General features: G+C 48.6%; 1 pseudogene; it reads left to right on the top strand.

Annotated features, from left to right (window-relative positions):
- Positions 1-8,148: 8,148 nt before the first annotated feature.
- LOC149573585 (18S ribosomal RNA) lies at positions 8,149-8,839 on the top strand (annotated as a pseudogene; the record flags this gene model as incomplete).
- Between the last annotated feature and the right edge of the window lie 98 nt (positions 8,840-8,937).

The following is an 8,937-nucleotide window of genomic DNA, read 5'->3' as shown; positions in this document are numbered from 1 at the left end:
TTGTGCATCGCATCACAAGTGAATGGGGAGATCTCTTTGTGAATGGTGGCATGGTGATTGCAAGAGAAAATTGACTTAGTCGGAGCCATTGGCCTCGGGCCATTGTGACAGCCTCGCAATTTCTCTTTAATTGCAACCTATGTTTGCGCAGTAGCAGAGTTTGCATGTAAGATGGGCCTTGTTCTCGAGAGTTCCAGGAGATGACCTCCAAAACTTTTGGATTGGGCCCCTTCAAGGTGAAATTCATCCAGTTGATCAGATGAGCTCGATGACCATTTCAGTCCCTCGGCTCCATGAACTCACATCTCCTAACTGAGGACAATCTTTTGCTCCTCTGCCGACCTCATTAAAAATTGGGTCGTGAATGGCTATTTGGTAGGAATTTTAAAGGATTTGGATTTTTAAGGTGGATGTTGGTGTGTTCGCTAATTTCTAATGCAGAACGAGCCTCGCACTAATAGCTTATATAGGAGAGGTGGTTGCCGCGAGCCTCTCCCGTGCCCCTCTCATTGATTCAACGCCGGTGTCAAGGCGGATGGATATGTTGGATTTTGAAATGGTGGACACCAACGTTGAATCAATTAGAGGGGCATGAAGCCCACCCTAGATTTGCTATTCCTCGACTCTCCTTTAGATCATGTTTTCTTCTCACTCAGCTGGCACAATTTCAGAAAAAGGTTTGGCAGCGGTTGCCATCCCTCACCGCTTCTACTTGGTGATTTTAAAACTCGATCTAAAATGGGAGCCCTCGCCTAGCACCTCCGTCCGGTCTTGCTCGGGTATTGCATAAAATTATGCCAACAGCGCGAATCCCCCAACGAATGCCTACGCTTGGACCCTCTCTTATATCACCTTCTTCGATATCTTGACCGATGCAACTATGAAAGAGACTTGGCAGCGGTTGCCATTCTACAATGCGTCTGTTCAGTGATTTTGAAGTTGATCTAATGGCGAGCCCTTGTCTCTAGCCATGAGGTGGGTGCTTGGTGCTCTAGCAAAATTTTTTGCGTGACTATCACGGCTACAATGGGAGAGGTGGTTGCCGCGAGCCTCTCCCGTGCCCCCCTCATTGATTCAATGCTGCTGTCAGGGCGGATGGATATGTCAAATTTTGAAATGGTGGACGCCGACATTGAGTCAATTAGAGGGGCATGAAGCCCACCCTCGAGGGTGCTATTCCTGGACTCTCCTTTAGATCATGTTTTCTTGTCACTCAGCTGGCGCAATTTTGGAAAAAGGTTTGGCAGCGGTTGCCATCCCTCACCGCGTCTACTTGGTGATTTTAAAACTCGATCTAAAATGGGAGCCCTCGTCTAGCACCTCCGTCTGGTGTTTCTCAGGTATTGCATAAATTTATGCCATCGGTGCAAATCCCCCAATGAATGCCTATGCTTGGACCCTCTCTTAGATCACCTTCTTCGATCACTCGACCGACGCAACTACGGAAGAGACTTGGCAGCGGTTGCCATTCTACAGCGCGTCTGTTCAGCGATTTTGAAGTTGATCTAATGGCGAGCCATTGTCTCTAGCCATGAGGTGGGTGTTTGGCGCTCTAGCAAAATTTTTTGCGTGTCTATCGCAGCTACAATGGGAGAGGTGGTTTCCGCAAGCCTCTCTTGTGCTCCCCTCATTGATTCAACGCCACTGTCAGGGCGGATGGATATGTCAGATTTTGAAATGGTGGATGCCGACGTTGAATCAATTAGAGGGGCATGAAGCCCACCCTCGAGGGTGCTATTCCTGGACTCTCCTTTAGATCATGTTTTCTTGTCACTCAGCTAGCGCAATTTTGAAAAAAGGTTTTGCAGCGGTTGCCAGCCCTCACCGCGTCTACTTGGTGATTTTAAAACTTGATCTAAAATGAGAGCACTCGTCTAGCACCTTCGTCCAGTGTTGCTCAGGTATTGCATAAATTTATGCCATCAGCGCGAAGCCCCCAACGAATTCCTATGCTTGGACCCTCTCTTAGATCACCTTCTTCGATCACTCGACCAATGCAACTACGGAAGAGACTTGGCAGCGGTTGCCATTCTACAGCGTGTCTGTTCAATGATTTCGAAGTTGATCTAATGGCGAGCCCTTGTCTCTAGCCATGAGGTGGGTGCTTGGCGCTCTAGCAAAATTTTTTGCATGCCTATCGCGGCTACAACAGGAGAGGTGGTTCTCGCGAGCCTCTCCCGTGCCCCCCTCATTGATTCAATGCCGCTGTCAGGGCGGATGGATATGTTGAATTTTTAAATGGTGGACGCAGATGTTGAATTAATTAGAGGGGCATGAAGCCCACCCTTGAGGGTGCTATTCCTAGACTTTCCTTTAGATCATGTTTTCTTGTCACTCAGCTGGCGCAATTTCGGAAAAAGGTTTGGTAGCGGTTGCCAGCCCTCACCGCGTCTAATTGGTGATTTTAAAACTCGATCTAAAACGGGAGCCCTCATCTAGCACCTCCGTCCGGTGTTGCTCGGGTATTGCATAAATTTATGCCATTGGCGCAAATCCCCCAACGAATGCCTACGCTTGGACCCTCTTTTAGATCACCTTCTTCGATCACTCTACCGACGCAACTACGGAAGAGACTTGGCAGCAGTTGCCATTCTATAGCGCATCTGTTCAGCGATTTTGAAGTTGATCTAATGGCGAGCCCTTGTCTCTAGCCATGAGGTGGGTGCTTGGCACTCTAGCAAAATTTTTTTGCGTGCCTATCGCGGCTACAAGGGGAGAGGTGGTTGCCGCGAGCCTCTCCTGTGCCCCCCTCATTGATTCAACGCCACTGTCAGGGCGGATGGATATGTCAGATTTTGAAATGGTGGTCGCCGACGTTGAATCAATTAGAGGGGCATGAAGCCCACCCTTGAGGGTGCTATTCCTAGACTCTCCTTTAGATCATGTTTTCTTGTCACTCAGATGGTGCAATTTCGGAAAAAGGTTTGGCAGCAGTTGCCAGCCCTCACCGCGTCTACTTGGTGATTTTAAAACAAAATCTAAAATGGGAGCCCTCGTCTAGCACCTCTGTCCGGTGTTGCTCGAGTATTGCATAAATTTATGCAATCGGCATGAATCCCCCAATGAATGCCTACGCTTGGACCCTCTCTTAGATCACCTTCTTCGATCACTTGACCGACGCAACTACGGAAGAGACTTGGCAGCGGTTGCCATTCTACAGCATGTCTGTTCAACAATTTTGAAGTTGATCTAATGGTGAGCCCTTGTCTCTAGCCATGAGGTGGGTGCTTGGCGCTCTAGCAAAATTTTTTGCATGCCTATCGCGGCTACAACAGGAGAAGTGGTTGCCGTGAGCCTCTCCTATGCCCCCCTCATTGATTCAACGCCGCTGTCAGGGCAGATGGATATGTCAGATTTTGAAATGGTGGACGGCGATGTTGAATCAATTAGAGGGGGTATGAAGCCCACCCTCAAGGGTGCTATTCCTAGACTCTCCTTTAGATCATGTTTTCTTTTCACTCAGCTGGCGCAATTTCGGAAAAAGGTTTGGCAGCGGTTGCCATCCCTCACCGCGTCTACTTGGTGATTTTAAAACTCGATCTAAAATGGGAGCCCTCGTTTAGCACCTCTGTTCGGTGTTGCTCGGGTATTGCATAAATTTATGCCATTGGCACAAATCCCCCAATGAATGCCTACGCTTGGACCCTCTCTTAGATCACCTTCTTCGATCACTCAACCGACGCAACTATGGAAGAGACTTGGTAGTGGTTGCCATTCTACAGTGCGTTTGTTCAGTGATTTCAAAGTTGATCTAATGGCAAGCCCTTGTCTCTAGCCATGAGGTGGGTGCTTGGCACTCTAGGAAAATTTTTTGCGTGCCTATCATGGCTACAACGGGAGAGGTGGTTGCCGCGAGCCTCTCCCGTGCCCCCCCCATTGATTCAACGCCGCTGTCAGGGCAGATGGATATGTCAGATTTTGAAACGGTGGACGCCGATGTTGAATCAATTAGAGGGGCATGAAGCCCACCCTCGAGGGTGCTATTTCTTGACTCTCCTTTAGATCATGTTTTCTTATCACTCAGCTAGCGCAATTTCAGAAAAAGGTTTGATAGCGGTTGCCAGCCCTCACCGCGTCTACTTGGTGATTTTAAAACTCGATCTAAAATGGGAGCCCTCGTCTAGCACCTCCATCCTGTGTTGCTCGGGTATTGCATAAATTTATGCCATCGGCGCGAATCCCCCAACAAATGCCTACACTTGGACCCTCTCTTAGATCACCTTATTCGATCACTCGATCGACGCAACTACGGAGGAGACTTGGCAGTGGTTGAGATTCTACAGCGCGTCTGTTCAGCGATTTCGAAGTTGATCTAATGGCGAGCCGTTGCCTCTAGCCATGAGGTGGGTGCTTGGTGCTCTAGAAATTTTTTTTGCGTGCCTATCATGGCTACAATGGGAGAGGTGGTTGCCGCAAGCCTCTCCCGTGCCCCCTGATTGATTCAATGCCACTGTCAGGGCAGATGGAAATGTCAGATTTTGAAATGGTGGACGCTGATGTTGAATCAATTAGAGAGGCATGAAGCCCACCCTCGAGGGTGCTATTCCTGGACTCTCCTTTAGATCATGTATTCTTGTCACTCAGCTGGCGCAATTTTGGAAAAAGGTTTGGTAGTGGTTGTCAGCCCCTCACCGCGTCTACTTGGTGATTTTAAAACTTGATCTAAAATGGGAGCCCTCGTCTTGCACCTCCGTTCGGTGTTGCTCGGGTATTGCATAAATTTTTTCCATCAGCACGAATCCCCCAACGAATGCCTACATGGTTGGACCCTCTCTTAGATCACCTTCTTCGATCACTCGACTGACGCAATTACGGAAGAGACTTGGCAGCAGTTGCCATTCTACACCGCATCCATTCTGCGATTTCGAAGTTGATCTAATGGTGAGCCCTTGTCTATAGCCATGAGGTGGGTACTTGGTGCTCTAGCAAAATTTTTTGCGAACCTATCGCAGCTACAATGGGAGAGGTGGTTGCCGCGAGCCTCTCCCGTGCCGAGCTCATTGATTCAACACCGCTGTCAGGGCAGATGGATATGTCAGATTTTGAAATGGTGGACGCCGACGTTGAATCAATTAGAAGGGCATGAAGCCCACCTTCGAGGGTGCTATTCCTGGACTCTCCTTTAGATCATGTTTTCTTGTCACTCAGCTAGTGCAATTTTGGAAAAAGGTTTGGCAACGATTGCCAGCCCTCACCGCGTCTTCTTTGTGATTTTAAAACTTGATCTAAAACGGGAGCCCTCGTCTAGCACCTCCGTCCGGTGTTGCTCGGGTATTGCATAAATTTTTGCCATCGGCGCGATTACCCCAATGAATGCCCTATGCTTGGACCCTCTCTTAGATCACCTTTTTCGATCACTCGACTGACACAATTATGGAAGAGACTTGGCAGTGGTTGCCATTCTACACCGCGTTTGTTCTGCGATTTCAAAGTTGATCTAATGGCGAGCCCTTGTCTCTAGCCATGAGGTGGGTGCTTGGTGCTCTAGAAAAATTTTTTTGCATGCCTATCATGGCTACAATGGGAGAGGTGGTTGCCACGAGCCTCTCCCGTGCCCCCCTCATTGATTCAACGCCGCTATCAGGGCGGATGGATATGTCATATTTTGAAACGGTGGACGCCGACGTTGAATCAATTAGAGGGGCATGAAGCCCACCCTCGAGGGTGCTATAACTGGAATCTCCTTTAGATGATGTTTTCTTGTCACTTAGCTACCGCAATTTTCGAAAAAGGTTTGGCAGCGGTTGCCAGCCCTCACCGCGTCTACTTGGTGATTTTAAAACTCGATCTAAAATGGGAGCCCTCGTCTAGCACCTTCGTCCGGTGTTGCTCGGGTATTGCATAAATTTATGCCATCAGCCCGAATCCCCCAATGAATGCCTACGATTGGACCCTCTCTTAGATCACCTTCTTCGATCACTCGACTGACGCAACTACGGAAGAGACTTGGCAGTGGTTGCCATTTTATAGCGCGTTTGTTCAGCGATTTCGAAGTTGATCTAATGGCAAGCCCTTGTCTCTAGCCATGAGGTGGGTGCTTGGCGCTCTAGCAAAATTTTTTGTGTGCCTATTGCGTAAAGCATGTTTTCTAGTCACTCAGCTGGCGCAATTTCGAAAAAAGGTTTTGCAGCGGTTGCTAGCCCTCACCGCATCTTCTTGGGGATTTTAAAACTCGATCTAAAATGGGAGCCCTCATCTAGCGGCTCTATGCCAACTTGATCGGCACAACATTGGGAAATGGTTCAACAGCAGTTGTCATTCCAATGTGTCATCAGGGGATGCCTTGGAAAGTGGCCTTTCAAGGGCGAGCTCGCGTCTAGCCCTTGGATTGTGCGTCGCATCAAAAGTGAATGGGGAGATCTCTCTATGAACGGCGGCATGGTGATTGCAAGAGAAAATTGACTTAGTTGGAGCATTGGCCTCGGGCCATTGTGATGGCCTTGCAATTTCTCTTTAATTGCAACTTATGTTTGCGCAGTAGTAGAGTTTGTATGTAAGATGGGCCTTGTTCTTGAGAGTTCTAGGAGATGACCTCCAAAACTTTTGGATTGGGCCCCTTCAAGGTGAAATTCATCCAGCTGATTGGATGAAGCTCGATGTGCTTGTATCTATTCTAAGACGGTAATGATGGTCATTAATCTATGGCGGTGAGTATTATCCCATTCGGTAATCGCAATGGCGGAGCTAGTGGGAAGTACTTGTCGCTTTGTTTTGATGGATATACCCTATATGTAGGTGTCTGCATGGCTTGCAACACACTGCACATTTGGTGTTCGATTCTAAGATGCGCTTGTTGCTGAGTGTGTATGGAGTTGTATCTTTTAGCCAAGGGCTCCATCTCATTGGCACATTCTATCATTGCATTTTTATCCTACTCGGATGGCAAGAAGGAAAGAGATGGTTGCATGAGTGCATTGCTCGATGTCCCTAATTTCATCAAGGGTCCACTCTCCACCCTAAGTTTTTGCCGATCAGTAGAGCCTTGGGATTGAGAGGGGGGCCGGCGAAAGGTTTTGTTGCTGCATAATTTATTCACTAGTGCGTTCTCAGTGTGTGCTTGCCTCTTCATTGTCTCATCCTACAGAAGTGCATGGCACTATCGTGACAGCCTTTTGTGGTCCAGGCCAGTAGAAGCGTAGAGTATTTCCGATAATTTTTGTTTGGATGCGAAAACTCTCCATGCCCTGTCCTGCCTTGTGCGATCTGAATGGCTTCCAGTTCTTCGGTATGTGCATGTGCATGAGATTGAAGCTTGTCCGAAAATGCTAGTGTGAGTGTTCAGCCGTAGGAACTTTTTTGTACTTGCGCTGGCAGATCACGTGTCATGGGGAACGGTTAGCGAGGCTGTGCTGGGAAAGGAGATATTTGCCAGAGGTTAGACATGTCCGTTTATGCGGGCGAGCTCTCATCACCTATAAATGTGTGGAGGGGGTGTTGTTATACACGATGCCCTCGAGTGGCCTTATAATTGAGGTGGTCGCGTGCACAATGATGCCCCCGCCAATCGCATAACCAGTCATGTTTTCGACTCGCACGACCCTTCACCCTTCAGCACGGTGGTCTCCGTTGGCACTTCGGTAACCAGCTCTTCGTCATGGGAAAATGTTTGTTGCGATCAAGAAGGATTTTGTTTGTGCGAGTGCACCTCAACAGGCGTATAGGAGGCATATGCCTGGGAAATGGATGTCTCTGAGTGGCCTTACAATTGAGGCGGCTACATGCGTGGTGCATCTCGTATAGACTTGAGGCTTCTTTTCGAGTAGTGGCGGCAGCGAGTTTGAGGGTAAAGGGTTCCGTACAGGATGTTCTTCCCAAGTGCCTGTGAATCGAGGCTCCCTGTTCGGGCCTCTCCGGTCGACGATGGGACACTTTCCTCTTGTGTGAAATCTTTGAGCGTTGCGAGTCCTGCATGTGCTGTGAATGTCATTCTTGTTGCTTGTGTGGCAGATTATGTTTGGATGCATGACAAAGCAAATGCGAAAGCATTTGCCAAGGATGTTTTCATTAATCAAGAATGAAAGTTGGGGGCTCGAAGATGATCAGATACTGTCCTAGTCTCAACCATAAACGATGCCGACCAGGGATCGGCGGATGTTGCTCTAAGGACTCCGCCAGCACCTTCTGAGAAATCAGAGTGTTTGGGTTCCGGGGGGAGTATGGTCGCAAGGCTAAAACTTAAAGGAATTGACGGAAGGGCACCACCAGGAGTGGAGACTGCGGCTTAATTTGACTCAACACGGGGAAACTTACCAGGTCCAGACATAGTAAGGATTGACAGATTGAGAGCTCTTTCTTGATTCTATGGGTGGTGGTGCATGGTCGTTCTTAGTTGGTGGAGCGATTTGTCTGGTTAATTATGTTAACGAACAAGACCTCAGCCTGCTAACTAGCTACACGGAGGTTCCCCTTCGTGGCCAGCTTCTTAGAGGGACTATGGCCTCCTAGGCCATGGAAGTTTGAGGCAATAACAGGTCTGTGATGCCCTTAGATGTTCTGGGCTGCACGCGTGCTACACTGATGCAACCAACAAGTTTCTCTCCCTGGCCCGAAAGGTTTGGGAAATCTTGACAAATTGCATCGTGATGGGGATAGACCATTGCAATTATTGATCTTCAACGAGGAATTCCTAGTAAGCGCGAGTCATCAGCTCGTGTTGACTACGTCCCTGCCCTTTGTACACACCACCCATCGCTCCTACCGATTGAATGATCCGGTGAAGTGTTCAAATTGCGACGACGACGGCAGTTCCTGTCGGCGACATCGCGAGAAGTTCATTGAACCTTATCATTTAAAGGAAGGAGAAGTCGTAACAAGGTTACCATAGGTGAACCTGCGGTAGGATCATTGTCAGTTTGAGACCCTGAATCATGTAGGGGATGGAGCTGGCCTCCTCCCTGCCCCCAAAATCTCGGTGACATGCGGACACTCAGCCCTACA

Source organism: Cupressus sempervirens, chromosome 2, assembly GCF_028749045.1.
Source record: "Cupressus sempervirens isolate cs-2001-9-10 chromosome 2, ASM2874904v1, whole genome shotgun sequence".
Classification (NCBI taxonomy): domain Eukaryota; kingdom Viridiplantae; phylum Streptophyta; class Pinopsida; order Cupressales; family Cupressaceae; genus Cupressus; species Cupressus sempervirens.
Note: the sequence above shows the minus strand (reverse complement) of the source record. Positions and strands in the feature narration are given on the sequence as shown.